This window comes from Pteropus medius, unplaced genomic scaffold, assembly GCF_902729225.1.
Source record: "Pteropus medius unplaced genomic scaffold, Ma_sr-lr_union100, whole genome shotgun sequence".
Taxonomy (NCBI): domain Eukaryota; kingdom Metazoa; phylum Chordata; class Mammalia; order Chiroptera; family Pteropodidae; genus Pteropus; species Pteropus medius.
Window position 1 is genome coordinate 6,145,001 of NW_024351647.1, and position 22,681 is coordinate 6,167,681.

Below are 22,681 nucleotides of genomic sequence, written 5' to 3' on the forward strand. Positions count from 1 at the left end.
TGGATTTGGCTGATTTTGTCCTTTAAATCTTGGATGATTTCCAAATTAAAGCCAGAAGGTAGACTCTTAGCCAGACATAATTTTAGAGGAATTGTAAAAAATAAATGCAATTACCAAAAAACATATGGAATATCTTATCAACTCCAAGATAAACAGTTGTTTCAAATGGATATCTTTCACGTATAATAGCTGGCCACATGTTCCTATTCTTTTAGAAGTGTTTGCCTCTCCCTTTCAGGGGTGACGAGGAGGTAAAACGATGGTTTGCTTGCATCTGGAGTGGTGCCTTTCATTAGTAGAAATGATGACAGGATGTAAAATCAAAATATTTCTTTCACTATTGTTTTTTAGCTTATGCTGTTGACTATAAATAATAACATTGGTGATCTTTAGAGTGAAAGAACTGTAACATTTACATGTTCATGTGCTCACTTAATCTTCACAACAGTCCTACATGGTAAATATTCATCTCTTAGCCAATTTTAAAAAATGGACCTCTAACCTGCCAAGTAACTGGGTCAAGGTCATACAGATTGGGGGGTAGGACATTAGGATCTGAAACTAAATTTATCTGATCTCAAAGCTCAGGTTTGTTGGTCTAGACCATTCTCTTTAGCTAACTGGTTGTTCATGCACAACTATCATTGAAATAGCTATTTTATTTACCACAATTAACATATCAACAAAATCGGGACTTATTTGATTTTAAATGAAGAATGACTACTACTGTTTATTACTTTTAACTGTCAAAACTGGAAAACACTAGGCTTGAGTCACTATTAAAAGTATACAAAGCAAGAAAAAAAAATGAAAAGCATTAATATAACATTAAGGCAAATGAAAAATAGTTAAAAATTCCTAATAAGCAGACTGACACTAGTTAAGTTGATTTTTTGAAAGCTAAAGACTAATTTTTGTTCTTTTTAGATAGAATGTATACCTGTAATCCGTACATATGATCTTTATATTTATTTATTTATTTATTTATTTATTTATTATTATTATTATTTTTAGGTGAAGCAACTCTTGGTTGGCTTCACAGATTCCAAGGACCTTGTCAGCTTACAATCTTTTATTATTTTTTTTATATGCCTACAGCACCTGGTCTTCCTAGATGGTCTCCCATCCAAGAACTACTAACCAGTCCCGACCCTGCTTAGCTTCTGAAATCAGACGGGATCGGGCTTGTTCAGGGTGGCATGGGTATAGACAATCTTTATATTTACAATATGGGTATTTTTGTTTTTTGTTTTTGTTTGTTTGTTTGTTTGTTTTACTATCAGAAGTCAAGTATTCTAGGGGCAACCTCCTGGGGAAACTTGGAAGCAGAATGAAAAAAAACATGAATCCTTAAGTCAGGTGACCTGAGTTTAAATCCTGGTTCTGTCACTAACTAGCTCTGTGACCTTAGGCAAATGGCAATCTGGGAAAGCTTTGGTTGTCTCATTTTGAAGATAGGCATGATAACACCTACTTCTAGGTTGCTCCAGTGACATAATATTAATAGAAATATTGTAAATAATGTGTTCTCTGAGTCAAAGGTGATTTTTTTTTGGTCAAAAAACAAAGAAAACTTTGGTCTTTTTGAGTGGGTGTTTTTAGTGTGGGAGCTAGCTTAGCAATCTGAGCAAGCAGCCAGCCATTAAAGAATGGTTTTCATTCTTTAAGGCCATGGTCCTGGTATCAGAGACAGAGGCTCTAAACCACTCTCCTGACACACTGCATTAAGTATGTATGCATGCTTGGAGCTTACCCAGGTAAGATATGACCTTATAAACTGTCTTGCATCTACTATCTAGGGATATTCTTCAGCTTTTTCATTGAGTTATTTAGCTAAGATGCTAGGACAAAGATGAGATTCTGGGACCATGGGAAGTTTATCTTGGCTTTCATTCATAGTAGAAAGAAATAAGGTCGAGCAATTCTAGAGAACCATGAAATCTCTCTGGTGTGTTGATGTATTCTTTTAGTCTGTATATAGTAGTGTTCAATAAATAGTTTCTCCGATAGGAAAGCACAATGGTGAGATCGGACTAATGCTTTGAGCAGGTAAGGCCTGTAGGTAGTAATGATGTATATTGATGATGTTCATTCAGTTGCAAATGTCAGAAACCCAACTCAAATCAACTTGCAAAATGGAAAACTTATTTGCTAACGTAACTAGATAGTCCGAGCAGTGGAGTTGGCTTCAGACCCAGTAGAACTGAGGGTTTAAGTGATGTCATCAGGACTCTTCTCTGCTTCCTTTAGTTGGCTCTGCCGCCCTTTGCTCCATTTTCAGACAGTTCTCTCTATGAGAGCAAAGAGGCCCATAGCAGCTGAAGGCCCATGGCATCCTCACTGGTGTGTATCCTGTAGAAAAGAATGTGTCCTTCTCTTCTCCGTCATCCATATTAATTCTGAAAAGAACCCTTCATGGCCCTGCTTAGGTCATGTGCCTACCCTTGAATTTAGCAGTGGACCTAAAAGGATGTGTTATTCTGGCAGTCCAGCCTGTTACCAGCTCACCCCTGTGTCTGGAAAGGGTGTCCAACGGTAGGTGGGGGTTGGGGTGGGAAGAATATCACAATGGTTCATTAGAGCACTTTCTGTGCTTTGTTGTGCCAACAAAATGCTTTCTTCTCATTCCATCTTCTCTGATTTCGGTAGATGATTAAGGAGGAAGGAATCTCAAGGAGTGCATCAGCTGATAACAGATAGGCTAGCTAGCTCCCTTGGCTAGATAGCTGGGCCTTTGTATGTTCCAGGTCTGCTCTGTTGAGCCCTCCAACTGTTTTTCCTCCACCTCTAACTTCATCCTACTTCAATCAAACCTCTGTCTGTGACCTGTTCACATCAGCCTGACAATATAAATGTTGTTGACCAAATGAAATTTAATTGCTTCCCAAGAACATTTACGCTGGAGATTTTTTTCAAAGTTAAGCTTATAGGAGCCAAGAAATAAAGAATTAGCATGAAACAATGGACAGAAGATCTCTATCTGGGAGTCAGGCAGCTATTCCCAGGAAATCCTCAAATAATGAAGTATTAGCAGCCACCTAGTCTGCTTCAGGCTGCAGTCTCCAGCTGTGTTCTGAAGAATCAGTTTGGGTGTAGCTGAGAGCCATTAGGTGAGGACATAGGAGCTGAAGATAGGAGAACCACTTTAGGCCAGTTCATTGATTCCTTCAGTAAAGGTTTACTGAATTCCAGATACATTCCAGGTTCCAGTCTAGGTTCTGAGGATACATAGGTGAACAAAGCAAAGTCTCTGCCCTAATGGAGAATTTATTCTAGGACAGGGGAGCGACAGTAAATAAATAAGGAAATACATATGTCAGAAGAGAAGTAAAACAGAGTAATAGGAGTAGGCTGTGTATGGGGTGTTGAGGGGAGCCTCACTGGACAAGGACCTGATGGAAAAGAGAGCATGAGCCTTAGAGATATCGGCGGAGTTCCAGGCAGAAAGGACATGAAGTGTATGGTCCCGAGGCTGGTTGTGCTTAGAATGACAGGAACAGCAAATGACATAATGGGAGCCAGGTTGCTGGGGGCCTCAGAGGCCACTGTGAGGACCTTGGCTTGTACTCTACCATCTCAGAAGTTCCAAATATTAAAGATCCATTAAAAATGGATCTTTAATATTTATAGTCATCTACTTAGAGTTATCTATGCCTAGCAGTTGTATTCTTACATTTTTCCCTCACTCAGAAGAGTCAAATCTAGTAGTGTTATTCCACATAGCATTGCTTGGGAGTAGGATTGCCAGATTTATGAAAAAAAAAAAAAAAAAAAAAAAAAAGGACACCCAGTTAAACTTGAATTTCAGATACACAACAAATAACTTTTAAGTGTTAGAGTATTTCCCAAAGGCAGCATATTATCCTTTATTTTATCTGGCAACACTACTGAGCAGAACAGAAAGTTGTAGTATTCTATCTTGAACCTCAATTGTTGTTCCTGTAGAATGGAAAAAATGGATCTTTAATATTTATAGTCATCTACTTAGAGTTATCTATGCCTAGAAATGTGCTCCCTACAAATTTGACAGAAATCCACACTTTGCATGTATCTCCAGGCGGGGATAAAAAAACACACACAAACAAACAAACAATGAATTTTTCATAATTTAGCAGGAGATTTACTTTTTGATTGCTAACCAATGGCCTTTCTGTCTGCATGCACTGACAGGCCAAGAATTCCCAGTTATTCAGGTGGCTTGGCCAGTGGCCTAGTTCACCGCATTCTGCTTAGAAATACAGGACAGGCTTTCTTGTCCCAGGACATGCTTTTTTCTCCCAGGATACTATCGAGAGTCCCCTTTCTCTGCAGCTGTCTGCTCTTTGGCACTCTGTTCTGTGAACACTAGCGGCTTTGGTTTCTCCAGATTCTTAGCTTCATCTCTTTCAGTCAGGCTCCCCCTGGATCTCCTCTCTCCACATCCCAGCCTGGAACACCCACAGGCAGAAACCTGGGGCAGTTGCAGGGTTCACTGTCCTTAATTGCTTGATGTCCAGTGTCTTGAAACCCATCGTTTCATATACAGTATCTCCTTTTTTCCTGTTGTTGTTTCATGCCAGAGAATAAATCTTGTCCTTTTATTCCACTATGGCCAGAGGTATATGAGAGACCATATCTTAGGAATTTCTCACTCCCAGAGTTCTAGCTCTGCCTGTAAAAAAAAAAAAAGCTGAATTAAGATCTACTTCTTGGGAGGAATCAAGAATTTATCCTGTAGACTAAAAAGGCCTACATTGGAGGATTATTACCTGAAAGATTCCTGAAAGAACCAGGTCCAGTGATCCTGGGATACAAATTATGTCCTAGTTTAGAGTAGCCCAAATCAGGTATAAACCCCCAAAATGTAGAGGTCAAGGTAAAGAGATTCTGTTTCTTTTCTTCGATCGCTTGATTTTGAACAATGGAAAAATTGTATGTCCAATCTGGGATTTTGTGTACAGTGATAAATGATGGTGAGAGGAATGGTATGTAGAGAGAGGCTCAGATATTCAACTACCTGGGGAATACACATAACAGCCCTGATTAAGCAGATATTGGCCTGATCTGCTAGCTCATCAGATTCAGTGGCTTTATTGCTTGCTCCTCATGTATTTTTAAAAAACTGAACATGATGCTTTGCTTCTTCAGAACACCTGACTTGACAGGCCCGAGGCTCCATAATTTGGAATCATTTGAGATGAACTGAAATGAACAAGCGGGTAGCCTCCATAGTGGGAATTAATTTTTCGCTACATGTCAAAATTTTGAAAGTGATTTGTTACAAGTTTAGACAAACTTTTTGTCATTAAGTTCACACTCATTATTCAAACACAGGACCAGCCATCCATAGTGGATTCAAGAAGAAAGGCTTGTCAGGTGAAGAAAGCCAGCTACTCAAAAAGCAACGAACAGTCTGTGTGTACTTGGTTGCCTTATGTTCATCTCATTGTCAGAGAGAGTTGGAATAGAGATGTGAAGATCTCTCAGAGAAGTTTGTACTCTACTGTGAATTCTTTCAGCTTCAGAGCAATTGGAGTGGTGTCCCCCACCTCCGCACCCCCCACACCCCACACCCACAGTACAGCAGCGGGTGTAAAGCCCAGCGGGATACCATTGCCACCAACAATCCCCGGTTCAGAGGCTGACTTCCTGCTGGTGCCCCCACTTCTCAGCCCCCTGCGTCTGCGGTTTTCTTGCTCTGGGTGTTTTACAATCTGCTTTTCTAGTGCTGAAGTCGTCTTTTGGATGCCCTGAGAAAAGTTATGAGATATCTAGACTAAATTTAAGTCACGTATTGTTCTTGTCTCAATATAACACTTGGCCATCACCTTGGCATCTTTGGAATATTAAATGACACAGGCAAATGTGGGGTTTTTTTTTGCCTTTAAGAATTATGAAGACAGACATTTATAATTACAAGGATTGAAGCAAACAATTCAAATGTACATAGTGAGAGAGGTTTATGTGGCCACATATGGGCATGAGAAGGAATAAGATACAAGGTTGGTTTAGACACACACATGGTGATTAAGCAGTACCACCTGTTCCTTGGGCTTGCTATGTCTTCAAAATTATTATTTTCCTAGTTATTTACTGATTTGGCATAGCTGCTGAAATCTGAATCACAAAACTTACCATAGCATCAACTTTACCTTGCAAGTTAATTCCTTTACTACGCACGTACAAAAGATCATGAGGGCATCAGAAGTTTCATGCTTTCTCAGAAGCTGTGTCTTTGTTAGAAAATTGTGTTTCTGAGCAGATCTCTTTCCTTTGTACATGATAGCTTCTCATGTACCATGCTGGTGGCATCACCTCAGCAATAAACATCAAGAAACAGGGGAAGACTGTCAGATACTTTGCAAATGTCTGCTCTGTCTTATCTTTTGGATGTTTTCTATAGTAATCACCTCCATGAAGACATTTTAGGGCCAAATTAATCCCTGAGAAAGAATTGTCACAGTTCTCTGTCAAGAAATCTTATATTACTATGAATGCAATATCAAATTTATGTTTCATGTGTGTCAGCTACACCTGTTGTCACCATTCACGAGGTTCCTTACTGAATAGTTTTGAAGTTACTTTGAACAGTTACTTAGGCATATAGATTATAAATATGATCAGGGAAATGAAATGACCCATTTCCCTTTCAGATACAATTATGGGCTTATAGAGTCAGTGTCTGGCAGAGAAATGCAGCTTTTCCATTTCATGATCCCTTTTGCCTGAGTTTAGGAAGGCCACGGGTTGTTCTGGGCACTGACTTGTGGATGACCTCTTCCAAGTGCCAGAGGTATGTTCCCTAGCAGGATCTGGGCTTTGATGCCACTCCTCCCAGGGGAGCAATGAGACAGCGGAAACCTCTGCTCTCTTTAAAGTAGAGGCAGCAGGTGGTGGTGTGTGAATTTCCATCAGATAACTTGGTTGTCACCAGTAGGATCACTTTGCAGCCACCCTTACCAACTGTTTGTATTTGTTGGCAGAGGTCTTCCTGCCTTCTGGAGAAAGGAAAGGAAAGCCCCATGGTTTCCCTTCAGGGCCTAGAGTTTGTCATCAGGGCTCAGGAGGATGGGACCGGGGCCTTTTCCTATAGCACAGGGATGCACGGACTTGGTTGTAACTCTGAAGCTGAACAGTGTGGCTAAATCAAGCTCCTGCTCCACAGTTGCATTTTCAGAACTGTCCTCCGGTTTGCATGTTTCACACCCTCCTACTTCGGCAGCTTCCTATTTGCAAACAAATTTGCTTTTTAAGTTTATATGCATTTGTATCAAGGAAAGACAGGATAGCCAGTCTTCCTGGGGGAACACAGCTGGGGTTAAGTACTCATCAAGCAAAAAGGATTCTGTTCAAGAAAATAAGATTCCCTAGGCTGTTTTCCCCATCTTTTTATTCTTGTGTTCTTTTTGAGGATAGGCATGGTCTGACCACCTCTGGGCCTGAGAGGCAAGTGTACTCTCTTGATAATTATGATTTTTTAAAAAAATGTAGAAGGTGGTTTTTTTGTTTGTTTTTTCCATAGATAAAATGACTTTCCTCTTGAAGAAAAAAAATGAGGTGTTCTTGCAACTTCTTAAATTCTGGCATTTGTGCCTCTAGGGGGTGGGGATGTTATAACCTTTAAGAAAAGGAAAGTAACTTGCATTTTCCAAGAAACTTGGTAAAAACACATTTGTATCCAACAATTCTTCTCACTAATTTAGATGATTCTCAAAAGATTTATCTCTTGGGCAAGAGTTCATCATATTTTAGCAGCCTTCTCAAAGAATGAACATTGAAAGAGATGCTATAGCAAGTATGATTTCTAAAAGGACATGAAAGAGCTCTGAAACCAAAGTAGAGAACTGTTAATTCCTTGGGGAAGAGCCATGCCGTTTGATAGATGAGACAGTCCTCTTTCAAGAATAATAATTACAGTGCGGTATGTTAAGTGCTGTAATAGAGAAGTGCACAAGTGCTATAGGAGCACAGAGGAGAATGAGAAAGGGAGTGAGGAAAGCTTCAGGGAGGAGTTGACACTGGAACTAGACTTTAAAGCAAAAGTAGGAAAAAGAATAGGTGGAGAAAATGGGAAGAGCATATTTCAAGTAGTGAGAAAAGCATAAAGGAAGACAGCAAGACATGAAAACGCTGAATAAAGCTAGACAAACTGGTTTTAGCAAGAGTTCATTGTGGCCAGAGGTAGGTGCAAGTAAAAGAAAGTGATCCTGGAAAGGTAGTTGGAGAAACCGGACTTTATTCTCAAGACTATACTCTATAGAATAAAATAGTCTATGGTGATATGTCATTGAAGGTTTCTGAACAGGAGGTGACATCAGATTTGTATTTTAAGACAACTAGCTCTGGAAGCACTATAATTGAGTAACTGGGAAAGGCAAAAACAGAAGCTCTCAGGTATTAGGCCACTGTCCAGAGACATGAGGGCCAAAACTTGAGACACTGGGAATAGGGATAAAGACAAAGCGACGTTCGCAAAATATTCAGGTGGTATAGAAAACAGGATTTGAGACTTGAGCTTCTTTGAGGAATAAGGGCACTCTGCTAGCATGGTGAGGGCAGAAGCCAGAATGCAGTGAGTTAGCGGATAGAAGCAAGGAAGAGGCAGCCGGGAGGATAGATGACTGTTTTTAAAAGCTTGAAGGTACAGTAAAAGGCTGAAAGGCGAGTACCCTCCAGTGGGAGGACATGGGTGGTGCACAGCCGTCCATGTATGTTTCATAAGGGAAGCTTAAGCTTTTAGTGGGCAGGGGGGTAGGACCTCAAGTAAAAAGAGAATAGATATCTAAGAGCAAGGGGATAATTAGTGGGGACAGGTTCCTGAGGAGACATGGGCATAGGCTGAGAATCAAGAATTAGGTAGAGTCAAATTTGAGAAAACTGTGACGAAGTGAGGTTCCTGAAACCTTCAGTTCTATCTCTTTTGGTAACGGGCCCAGACTTTAAATTCTTCACCTTGCAACAAGCATCTTAGAGGTACCAGTCCTGTTTCTGCTTGCTGTTGACTTTCCTGGAAAATGCAAGGAATCTGTTTCAAGTAGGAAAATTAGACTGTTGGAGATAGGCTCTGTGCCATGAAATGATCAGTTGGATATTGGACTCCACTGTCTCTAATCATAAACATTGAGCTCTTGTCCCCTATCTGTCTTTTTTTTTTTTTTTTTTAATCTATGTGCTTTCCTTTGGACTTTATTTTGGAAAGACATAAGGAAATGAAATATCTTTCTGGTGAAGGGCTCTGTCAAATTTAATGGAAATAGTGACAATGTGACACTTTCTGGGCTTCATTTATTTTATTTTTATTTTTTTTATTAGTTTATTTTTCCATTAGAGTTGACATTCAATATTATATTCCTTTCAGGTGTACATAATAGTAGATATTTATATAATTTTTGAGGTGATCCGTTTTATGTATTTTTAATCTCTAAAATTTAGGAATTAGATCTGATTATTGCTAAGGCTGCTTTTAATTCTGTACTTCTGTGATAGTATGGTTCTGAGTTAGTGCCTATTTACAAGATGTGAAGCAGAAGGAAAAAGTGATACAGCATGTGCTCATCAGTGAAGGAGCTGGTATCGATGGACTGCATATGTATAAAATCCCCAGTCACTTTACCATGCATCTGTAGCACAAGGACGTTTTGCCTGCATTAGCAGTGTGTGCTTCAGCTCAGAATATATGCCAAGCACACTTGAGAACATTCGTATTTTGCAGCTAAAGTACAACACAGCTGGCCTCCTAAATGATTTAAAGTCTTCCTCTCCACCAGCAAAATTAAAAACTAAGAGACTGTTATGGTTCTTCTAAGGGACTGGAGATGCAACCTATAATTATGAATTTATCAGATAATAGGTGACTTTCCACAGCAATCCTTAACGTGTTATCCTAATCACACTTTTTGCTTTGGAGAATCCAGCCTTGTTTTCAAGAATTTGAGTTGCATGGAGGGTGGTATAGGGGAAATGGATATGTTGCTTATCCAACAAGACAAAAAGAAAATGTAATGAGTTTCCTCCCATTTGGGCTGTAGCTTAGCAGCCCCAAAATAGAAGAATCAGAGTGGCAGGGGAATGGGTTCAGGGGACTTAGGGGTTTCAAGCCCGGAACCCTGCGTATTTGCCCCCACAAAAGCTTAATACATTAAAGGTAATGTTATTTGTATGAGTATTTAAGTTTGGTGAATATTTTTATAATGGCATTAAGAGCAAGGCAAAACTGTTGAATTTCTTGTAGGCCTCTTTTGTTCAGAGTTTAGTTACCATCACCTCTCTTCTTGTTTGTTCTTGCAACATCCTGATAAGGTAGGATTTATTGTCCTCATTTTGCACACAAGGAAGTTAAAGCACAAAATAGCCAATTTCAGCAAAAAATGTTTAGAAACAGGTGGAGCACTAGAATCAGTTCTCTAAATATGCAGCATGTTCTTGTCCGTCCCTTAAAAAATAAATGAAATTTTAAAAATCGAACCAATGTTTGCGTTGTTTGCCTAGTTCTTTGCCTGCCTTATGAGAAAGGAATCTGTTTGCTTCCAATAAGGCCCATGATGAAATATGCCCAGATGGAAGAAATAAAAAAAAATATATTCTGGATTAGCACCCACCATTGGTAAAATAGAATCCCACCATGCCCATTTACCTGTATGTTGCAAATGGTACGCTGCATTCTAGGAGCATTTGTAAGCATCTGCGTTGTGCTGGGCAGTGTGCTAGAGACTGAGGATACATGGCAGTGGGGGGTGGGGGAGGTTGGTGACAGGTACAACCCTTGCCCTCACAGAGCTCACAGTCTAGCTGGAGACAGAAGCAAGTAAACAGGTAATTCAAATTATATGAAAAATGCTATGATTGCTGTAGTATAAGGTATCACAAGAACATAAGAGAGGCGCCAATAATCTTTTCTTGGGAGTTGTGCTTAGATAGGAGAATTGCCTTAAAAAGATGAATAAGCAAGACCTGAATAGGGTAGCTAGGTCCAAAAGGTAAAAAATTTGAGGAGATTAAGAGGAGGGATTCACTCTCTATTCATTCTATCCAGAACAAAGGTCTAGAGGTAAAGATCCTAGTGAGTTGGAGGAGAAACTTAAAGCTGAATTTTAGAATTGAGATTGATTCTGATGAGATTGGAGAAAGAGGCAGAGAGCAGTTTACAAGACTTTGCAGGCTACATCAAGTATTTGGAAGGGCTTTGTGCAGGGGAGTTCATCCAGCCAGGGCTGTTTTTTCATCAGTTGCTCTGCGTCTATCTATAGGTTGGAAGGAGGAAACAAGACTAATGGTAGAGAAGCCAATTTGGAGTCTGTTTACACTCCAGATTAAAAGTCTGGGCCTGGACTAGGAGAATGGCATTGAGAATGGAAGTAACCTGGATGGTTTGGGAAAGATTCAATGGAGCTTGGTGGTAACTGGATGTGGAGAAAAAGGCAAAGGAGCAAAGCTTCAAGGATGATGTCTGGGCTTCTGGTTCTAAAACCCAGGTAAATGATGAGGTAAGGAACACAGGAAGAGGAGGAGGTGGTTTTGAGGTACCTTTAATTTTTATATGGGAGAAATTCAAGAAGAGATGCCCAGGAGGCAGTGGATGTATGGACCATAAGCCCTTTTGAGAGATCTAGGCTGGGGATAAATATCTGAGTCTTTGGCAGAAGAATCAAAGCCTTTGGAGCAGATGAGATTACCCAGACCACAGTGGAAATCAGAATGAGGAGGACCTATGAGAACCCTAAGGCATGTGCCATATAAAGGAAGGAGAGAGGGAGAAGGGCACGCAGAGGAGATTGAAAGCTCCAGGAGCAGTCAAAAAAGGACACATAAGATATGATCTCACTTGTATGAAATGGCTAGATTAGGCAAATCCATAGAGACAGAAAGTCAATTAGTCGTTGCCAGGGGCTGGGGAGAAGATAGAATGAGGAATGACTGCTAATGGCTCTGGTGTTTCTTTTTGAGGAGATAAAAATGTTCTATAACTAGATGGTAGTGAAAATTGCACACTTTCTGTAAACAAACTGGAACTACCAAATTGCACACTTTGAAAGGGTGACTTGTTTATGAATTATATCTCGATAAAGCTGTCTCATAAAAAGGGAGCATCAGTAAATCAAACAGTTTAATTACAGGAGGGGTAAGTCTAATGCGGGGTATTAGGGTGCAGGGATTGTGTAAATTGGTGTCAACTTTCACCTGCTTTCCTTGAAGTCCTTCAGTAATCAGGCTGAGCCCATTACATCTCACAGAATTGCTAGTGTCTAGAAATTTATGCTTACAATTCAATAAATTAAAAACAACAGACCAACATGAGAAGGACATCTCATTTCAAAACCACAAAACTGTGAAAAGTGTTTTCCTTGGTACAATAAACACAAAGCAGCCACATTTATATTGTGGACTTGGAGGCATCCAAGGCTTTGAATTGCCATCATTTTTCACATCACTCCTGAATGAACAGTGTTATCTTTTTTTTTTTTTTATTTAACCATAGAATAAGTAGAACCTATTCTTGCAAAAATGTCAATTTAGAATCTTTTGACTTAAGTAAAAGTGTTTTTTTCTCCAATATTGCTTCTGTGGGCTTGGCCTCAGCCCTCAATCTCCTGGGGGCCCTGCTGAGCTGCTGTCTCCTTGTTGCTTCAATTCTCCAGAGCTATCCAGGGAGTTAAAATGGAAGCAACGCAATGGGAATCCAGCCCCACTAGTAGTGAGAGCAGACACCTGGACAGCAGATTTGGAAGAACCAGGCTAATGAATCCATCTTAGTGAAGTTCAAGTTTCTGGCCTATACGATTATAATGGTCAGTTCTTAGTAGTGTTGTTTTTTGGGCTAGCTTTTCAAATATGTAGGATATGCATGCATGTGTTAAAATTGGGAATGCAGAGGCTGGGAAGAGTGAATAACGGTTCCAGGCTCACATGTGGGATTAAGTCAGGCAACCAGGGTTGAAACCTCGGGCATCATCCCTCCTGTGGACCTCACCATCTTTTCATGCTGTGGCATCAGCTGCAACATGGGCCCAGACCTCCAGTGTAATAGATGGGGAGCATGTGAGTGAGGATTTACAAATTGGACTTGCTAAATGGCATATGTGAACCTTCTCTGTCCCTGAATGTTTGAGCTTTAGGTCTAGGTCAAGGCATGTTCTTCTGAACTGAGCACCTTAAAAGCCTCTGTGAGGTTCTGGTAAAAAGTGGCATGACCTTTATTTAGGTAGACTTCTCAGATAGGCCACTGGGGACTCAATCACAGCTTGTTTCTTGTTGGAATGCATTTGAAGACCTGTAAGGCACTTGCTGTAGTGTCAGGTGATGCCTTCATAAGTGAAGACCCAGGACACCAGTCATTTCCAAGTGCCAGGGAAGGGCTGCCAGGAGAGATCAGTGGCTCAGGCTTTCCCTTGGCTTACTAATAATAAAAAGCTCCAGAGAAGTAGAAGAATGTGATTTTGATATTCATGTCTAGTTCTTTGTTCTGTAGAAGATTCAATATACTGGTAAGAATAGGTTCTTGTTAGCAGGATCACAGTAGCACAGGGAAGGTAGAAATTCAATAAACACATCTTCAGTGGTGGTTTCTGTCTAATCAGGCCACAGCTACTTAGTAGTCTTTATAAGTGGTCAAATATTTACTTTAAAGTTGATAGGGATGTCGAATGAGTTTTCCAAATGAAATAATGGTGTATATATAGGAGTCATTTAGATAAATAAAAACTGAGATGGAATTAGCTAAAGAATGAAAAGAGCACAAACTAGGGTACTTAACAACCAGGCAATCTATCAGAGGAGGAAGAGAGGAGGTGACTAGGGAGAGGTCTCGCTTCATATGACCTCCTTTCTAGCCATACAGAACTACTGTCAACCTAGAACAGTGTCATTCCTAATGTTGGAATTCTCAAACCTAAAGAACTAAACGTTCCATAGCAGCATTATTTGCAGTGGCCAGGACATAGAAGCAACTGAAGTGTCCTATGATACGTGATTGGATAAAGAAGCTGTAGTACATATATACAATGGAATATTACTCAACCATAAGAAGAGATGAAATATTGCCATTTGTGACAACCTGGATGGACCTTGAGATAATCATGCTAAGCGAAATAAGCCAGACAGAAAACATTGAAAATCACATGATATCACTTATATGTGGGATATAAACCTAAAAGCAACAAATGAGCAGGGCAAACAAACAGAGACTCATGGACATGGACTATAGACTAGTGTTTCCAGAGGGGAAGGGGTTGGGGAGGAGGAGGGAGGTAGATGGAGTAAAGGGGGTCAAATATGTGTTGACAGAAAGAAATCTAACTATGGGAGGTGAACACACAGTGTAAATATATATATATGCCTTACTGTTAAACTGTACAGCTAAAACTTATTGGATTTTGTTAACCAATATCACCAAAGAAAAATTAATTAAAAAAAAGAACTAAACATTCATTTTTAATTATGCTCAAGTAGGGCTGATTAGGCCCTAACCATGCTGACCAAAATACCTGGAAGTTATCAGTGTACCAGTCTGTTCATTTTTATTTAGAAACATGTCTTTCTGATGAGTGGAAAACCCCCTATTTGTATCAGTTCCATCTGTTAAGTAAACTTTCAGAGTAACCCAATTATCAGATGTATTTAGAAGCAGAACAAAGAAAACGTGAATTTTAAAGGAGGTTTAATTTATTCACATGCAATGTGGAAGGTCTTCTGCTTGGAAACAGAGATATTTAGTGACAAAAATAATCAGATTACTTATTTTAAGTCAGTAGTATTAGATGATTACTAACATTTTTATTCTTAACCTCCAGATTTTGTTTCCCATCACTGCAGTGCAACTTCAATGCATCTTTCTAATGGAACAGTTCTGTCTCACCTGGAGCACATTTTGAATAAACTACTTCTCATGTGCCTTGTCAGAAAACATCCTCAGCTTCCAAGCTGGAGTTCTTGTAGTCCCACAGGTGTGGGTGATGCTTTCTAGCTTTTCTGACTTTGATTGTTTGTGTCTTACCTGGTTTCCATAATGAAATTTGGTGTCCATTGAAGGACATTGAGGAAACACCTTAAAATTTGAAGATTCAGCTGAGTGCTGGGCTTACTGTCTTGCCTGCTTATTAAAGAACCACTTGTGGAATACTAGTCCCTGCAGAGAGAAATGAAGTGGCATATTACTGTTTTCAACAAAATAACAGTCTAGTGGAATATAGACATGCAAATAAGCAGTTGGATTATTATGGTTGCTGTTACAAAGGTATCAATAAATATAGGCAATGGACCATGGGTAGGGAGCCTCGGAAGTCTTGGGAAGACTTTATGGAACTAAAACCTGATGATACATTAATTTGCCAGATGATAAAAGTTGGGGGTGGGGGATGGGGGGTGGGGGGTGAGGGTGGGAGGTGGGGATGGGAGTGAGTTGTTTATAAGCACATGGAAGAGCATGAGCAAACAGAGAGGTGTGAGAGAACCTGAAATGTCCTGCTGCTCTTCAGTATTGTTGAAGCATAAAGTTATAGAAAGCAGAGGCGATATGGGAGATGAACTTGGATTTGGACAGGTAAATAAATGGGAGCCAGATCAGGAAAAGCCTTGTATCTCCTGTAAAATAGTTTAAATATTCGCCTATAGGTCGTAGGAAGCCACTGAATTATTTTGAATAGCACATTTTGAAGGCATCTAGTTCTAAGTTCATTTGCATATATTGTCATTCTTACCTAGCACGAGGGCCAAGTTTGACATCAGTCTATAGACAAGAAAGGCTGTATTTATTCCCTCTGGCTGTGGTTGAGGCAATTCTGCATGTTAGTTGGTTTTTGTTTTTGTTTCTCTTTGGGAGGGGGGATTTTTTTTATTATAGTAACATATATAACGTAGAATTTACTGTTTTAACCGTTTTTAAGTGCACAATTCAGTGATATTAAGTACTTCTACCATGTTGCATAACCATCACCACTATCAATTTTCAAACTTTTCCATCACTTCAAATAGTGACTCTATAACCATGAAGCAACAACTCCCCATTCTCACTAACCCCCTGGTAACTTCTAATCTACTTCTGTGTCTGTGAATTTGCCAGTTCTAGATATCGCATGTAAGTGGAATCATACAATATTTGTCCTTCTGTGGCTGGTTTCTTTCACTTAGCAGATTTCTTTCCAAGGTACATCATGTTGTAGCATGTATCAGAACTTCATTCCATTTTATAACTGCATAATATTCCATTGTATGAATAGACCACATTACATTTATGCATTCATCTGTTGATAGACACTTGGGTTGTTTCTACCTTTTGGCTATTGTGAATAATAGTGCAGTGAACATTGGCCTACACATATCTGTTTGAATCTCTGCTTTCAGTTCTTTTCAGTTCTTATACCCAGAAGTAGAATTGCTGGGTCATATGATAATCCTATGTTTGACTTTTTAAGGAACCACCAAAATGTTTCCACGGCATTTGCACCATTTTTTATTCTCACTGACAATGTACAAGGGTTCTAATTGCTTCACATCCTTGACAACACTTATTTTCCCTTTTTGTTATTGTTTTGTTTTACTATTATAGCCATCCTAGCAAATGTGAAGTAAAATCTCATTGTGATTTTGTGCCCATGAGTTTGGGATGTTTTCCAGCAATACCAAACTTTGAAGATACTTGCTTCTTAAGTTCCTGTTTTTGCCATAGAAAATGATGCTTGATTGTAGACTTATGTTTCCAAGTCAAAGCTTGTAGTTGGTGCACTCTTTCAAATTTTTTAAAGTAAGAGAATCCTTTGCTCTGAAATAGCCTCTAATGTATTCAGGATCAATCTGCTAAAACTGCAGCTCCTCACTATCACCGGATGCCTTGCCCTGGTCCAGACCCTCCTTGTCTCTGGGCTGAACTAGGGCAATGGCCTGCCTGCTGCACTTCCTGTCTGTGATCTCCTCTCCTCCTACTACTAGGAGAACAAGCATCAGAATTGGACCCTGGTCTGAGTCCCAGCTCTGCCACTACTAGCTGTGACACCTTGGTCAAGTCATTTAACCTCACTAAACCCTGTGTTCTTGCCTGTAGAATGGGAAAACAATAGTATCTACTTGATTGGCCTATTGTGAGGACAAAGCATGATGAGTCCTTGTATACTTTGACTGGCACATAGAGCACACACAGTAATTGTTAATTTGAGACCTGTAGTGTGGCCCACAGACTTTTCTGAAAACCCAATTATGGAACTCCTCTGCTTGAACTACTTTGAATTTCTCCTTTCTCAAAACAGATTTCAAACTGTTTGGCAGTGCACACAAGGCCCTTCTCAGCCTAGGTTGCTAGCCTTGTCTGCTGCCTCACCCCTCCTCCTCAGCCCTCTGAGCCACTGGCCAGTACAGACTGGCACATTCATGTGACTAGAGCTTAGTGCATGCTCTTCCATATGAATGATTGAACCTCATGTAAAGAATGTGTCCTTGACTGTAAAGCCGGTAGAAAGACCTCTTCTTTGTGAAGCCCTTCCTGGCATACTGGGCTGGGTCATGGCTCCCTTTTCTCTGTTACAGAGATTATCTCTTGTCACTTGGGTGTTTTTGCATTGGACTCCTTTGTCTGATTTATCTCATTTATCATATCCTATTTTATATCACCCACATTGTAGGCATTTGATCAAGATGTGAATATGAGAACTACTTTACCTACATGAGTAATTTACATAAGCCAACCCTACTCCTTTCCTTTGTTCTCTAGCTTGACATGGTTGGTCAGGATTGTGGGTACAGTTTGTTTTAAAACTTATCTGTCTTTTTATGTGGCCATATAGTCATCAGGACAGACTCCTTAAAGGCGAACCATGGACAAATCTCATTTGCTGCTGATGATCTTGACAGTGTTTTATTCAGCAACTTTATCGAACACCCAGTTTGTGTAAGTCACTTAATAGTCCCCCTAAGGGAGATGTAGAATTGCATAAGATATTTCTATTAATGAGGTTTCTCAAGATGAATGTTCTTGTGGCTTTGAGGAATGTAAAATCTAGTAGGAGAAATTATAGTCTCTACCATTTTCTGTAGAGGCCTTGAGAAATTCTGATTCTTCATGGCATCATTGTATTTCCAAAATAATTCATCCCTCTTGGTGGGCAAATGGAGTACTTGTAGTCCTGACTCATCTCCTAAATACCTAGTGAAATCTGAAACTAGAGAGACAAGAGAAGTCCTGCTGTTTGCAAGGAAGTCAAGAAAGAGGTCACAATAGGTAGCAATTCAGAAATAAAGACCCGACAAAATAACCATGTGTCATCTACATTCTACAATGAGATTTTTTAAATTGAGGTAAATTGGTTAATAAGATTATATAGGTTTCAAGTGTAGAATTCAATAATACATCATCTATATAATGCACTGTGTGTTTACCACCCAAAATCAAATCTTGTCCTTCACCATGTATTTGACCTCCTTTACCCTTACTCTCCCTCCCCGCTTTCCCTCTGGTAACCATTAAATTGTTATCAGTGTCTAAGTTTTTGTTTGTCTTGTTCCTTTGTTGCTTGCAGTTCTATATTACACCTATGAAAGAAATCATATGATTCTCAACTTTTTCTGTCTGACTTACTTCACTTCATATGGTATTCTCACGATCCATCCATGTTGTGGCAAATGGTAGCATTTTTTCTTATGGCTGATATTCCATTGTATATATGTACCACATCATCTTTATCCAATCATCTATTGAAGGGCACTTCAGTTGTTTCCATGTCTTGGCTATTGTCAATAATGCTGCTATAAACATAGGGGTGCATATATCTTTATGAATAGATGTTTTCAAATTTTGGAGGTAGATACACAGAAGAGGGATTGTTGGGCCATATGATAATTCTATCTTCAGTTTTGAAGGAACTCCTTACTGTTTTTCATAGTGGCTGCACCAATTTACATTCCCCCCAGCAGTGTATAAGGGTTTCTTTTCCCCCCCAACCTCTCCAACACTGGTTATTACTTGTCCTGTTAATGATAGCCATTCTAACAGGTGTGAAGCAGTATCTCATTATGGTTTTGATTTGTATTTCCCTAATAGCTAGTGAAGTTGGGCATCTTCATATATCTGTTGCTCTACAGTGAGTTTTCTGATGCCGACTATTTAGTCTGAAGTTCTACTAGTTTGAGACTCACAATTTGGTCATTTTTATGTTTAAAGAAAATGTGCGGCTGTTTCTTCATTCTTTATAACCTGCCTTCCTGACTCTCTGGTTTTATAATAAAAGTTACAAATTCAGTAGTGTTCTTCTGAAAAGACATTAATGAAAGGGGAATGAGGTATGAGTCAGGAGAAAAGTTCTAGCAAAAAGCATAGGCTAAGCATCCTTTTCAAACTAGACGTAAAACTTAGTTCTGAGCTTCTTGACAGTTAAGGCAAAAGAAAATAATAAAATAAACATCAGAAACTGAATTAATACTTTGAAATACTATCATTTTAAACCCCTGAGCTTGCTTAGTTGAAAGTTTTTGTTTTTGAGAAAATGTGACTGTAGGCATCCAATGTGTTCCTTTCCATGCTTTAGCTTTCCTTCAGATTTGAGATAATGTTGGATCCAGCCTTGATAGTGAGGATGGGCTTTTGTTCCTGATTTTGAAAGACAGCAGACTACAGGCACTCACTATTGCACATTTGTTTGTTTGTTTTTAACTAGTTATTAAAAATGTTGCCCGTAGAAGTGGCACCTTGCCATCCTCTAGTGGTAAGAGGGTAATATTTTTAAAGGCAATTTAGTAATTACAAAAACTACACAAGAGTTATATGGTTTATTAAACACTTTTACATACATTTAATTGTATTTGGCCTCCCAGTAACCCTCTAATGTTTTATTGACACCCACATTTAACAAAGGTAAAACTGAGACTCATAGAAGCTAAGTAAATCAACAGCTGATTGGTAGCAGAACCGGTGTGGAAACCTGGTATGGGAATTCTCAGGCTTCATTTTTTCCATTCCACCATACTCAACGCTTTTTTACTGGGTTCCATAGGAACTGACTAGATAGTGCCTCTGATGGATGCAAGGGTCCAGAGGAGAATACACAACTAAGCCCCGATGTGAGTACGTAAGTATATGGATGTGTGAGTCCTTGGGTATTCGTTATAAAAGCAAAGTAGTGTCAAAATGTTATGTTCTCGTTCTTGAATTTAGCCCCAGTCTCGTTTTACAGAGCAGAGTTTGTAAGATAGTTCCAATTCAGGATCAAAAGAGATTTAAACTGTGACGATTGGTAGATTGGTAGTAATAGAGAATTCTGCTCATAGCTACAATTTTGTGTGTTGAGTGCTCTCTTCAGTGCGAATTTGTGACTGGTATTCTTTCTTCCTTAAAGAATACATTTTGGGATGATGACTTAAAAAAAAACAAACCCGGATTTTATTTTCTGAAGCTGGATATTCTGTGGTAGTACATCACTGAGGTTTATTCATGGCTGTCTGAAATGAATAATTATCCATTCGTGCAAAGCTCCCCTCATCTCCAAGCAGGACTAGTCACCAATCAAAGGCATCATAATGAAAGGCAGAGGTGGGAAGGGAGTAGGTCCAGATTCACTAATATAAACGTGAAACTGGAGCCTGACACTAAAGAATTGTCATGGCTATGTATCCCTTCCCCGGTTCTTACTAGGGAGTCTTGGTAGGAGCTCTGCTTCAAAGAAAATAGCAAAAGGGCATTCCTCCAGCAGACTGAAATGCTGTCTTGGTGAAGCCTTTGAAATCCCTTCTCCTTCCAGCTGAAGTAATCTTTCTGGCCTCACCTCCTCCCCCTTGTCTATCCCAGCCATCAATTAGAAGAAGCTGCCATGTATTCATTATCTTTGAGGAGTAAGCTCCTTAAGGGGATAGTTCATGTCTTTGTCCTTGGCTCGTAGTAGTAGAAGGCCACCCTGATACTCTTGAACAATCTGCAATTTCTAGGCAAAACCTATTATTCATCATACAGATAGAATTATGGAACATTTCTTTCTTTTCCTATATCTGTCTCCATTTCTCGTATGTCATTAGAGTGAATAAGTTTATTGTTTGTCAGATGACACAGTGACACTTAACATGTGAGCATTTGGTAATAGTGCTAACTAGGCACTATCTCAGGTTTAACAAGCTCTGCTCCTAGAAGGGTTTCACTTTCCCTTAATTTTCTTTATGATTATTGTCTTCATGTGTGCAGATATTAAGAGCTGTACTTTAAATATTTTAGTAATTCTTACCCAAATATTTTAGAGAAACAAAGTCTTCTATAATGAACAAATGAGAACAAAATACCTCAGACCTATGGTTTTGGGTTTTCTACATTCATTTGAGGCAAAATGAAATGCCCACATGGAAGCAAAAACTTAATCTAAGATTATTCAGTCAGGGTTTTTTCTTTTTTCTTTGAAAAGGAAGATGAGTGGGAAAACTTCTCAGATCCATTCCAACTCTAAGATTATACAATTCATTATTCTTTCCTAGCATTCACACAGACCCAATTAATTCAGACAATTTTTTCTGTGATTTGGTTTTTTAAAGTGAATAATAAATTATGAGTTGTAGTTTAGAGGAAACATTTTAATGAAAAAATGTCAACATGAATCCATAGGGTATATTTTAGGATTTTCACTGAAGTTTTTAATTGAAATATAATTTATGTATGTATAACATTAGTTTCAGGTGTACAACATAATGATTCAATATATGCATGTATTGCAAAATGATCACCACAAAAAGTCTAATTAACATCCATCATCTCACGTAATTATAAATTTTTATCTCTTGTGATGAGAACTTTTAAGATATACTCTCATAGCAACTTTCAAAATACAATACAGTATTATTAACTATAGTCACCATACTATGCATTACATCCCCATAATATTCATTTTATAACCGGAAGTTTGTATGTACCCTTTGGCCAGTTTTTCCCATTTTACCCATGCCCCACCCCAACTCTGGACATCACCAGTATGTTTTTTACATCTGAGTTCATGTTTTTCATTTTTGTTTTTTTTAGATCCCACCTATAAATGAAATCACATGGTACTTGTCTTTGTCTAACTTGTTTCATTTAGCTTAATACCCTCATGTTGTTGGAAATAGCAACATTTCATTTTTTTTTTTATGGCTGAATATTCCTGTGTGTATGTATGTGTATGTCTCACATTTTCTTTATCCATTCATTTATTGATAGCCACTTAGATTGTTTCCATGTCTTGGTTATTACAAATAATGCTGCAATGAAAATGAAGTACAGATACTTTTTGAGTTAATATTTTCTTTTTTTTTCTTTTCTTTTTTTCTTTTTTCTTTTGGATAAATCCCCAGAAGTGGAATTGCTGAATCACATGCTAGTTTTAATTTTTTGAGGAACTTCCATACTGTTTCCATAATGGGTATACCAATTTACATTTCCACCAACAGTGCACGAGGACTCTCTTCTCCACATCCTTGCTAACACTTATTTCTTTTTGATAATAGTCATTTTGACAGAGGTAAGGTGATATCTCATGGTGGTTTTTATTTGCATTTTTTTGATAATTAGTGATGTCGAACATATTTTCATGTACCTGTTGGCCATCTGTATGTCTTCTCTGGAAAAATGTCTATTCAGATTCTCTGCCCATTTTAAAACCATTGTTTTTCTGCTACAGAGTTGTATGAGTTCTTCACATATTTTAGATATTAACTCTTTATCAGATATATGATTTGCAAATATTTTCTTCCATTGAATACATTGCTTTTTTAT

General features: G+C 38.9%; 1 protein-coding gene and 1 pseudogene across 1 annotated transcript in view; one reads left to right on the forward strand and one right to left on the reverse strand.

Moving 5' to 3' along the window:
- Positions 1 to 22,681, forward strand: part of RYR3 (ryanodine receptor 3) — a 466,421-nt gene that overhangs the window by 81,020 nt on the left and 362,720 nt on the right.
- On the reverse strand, positions 1,090 to 1,211 carry LOC120587250 (uncharacterized; annotated as a pseudogene).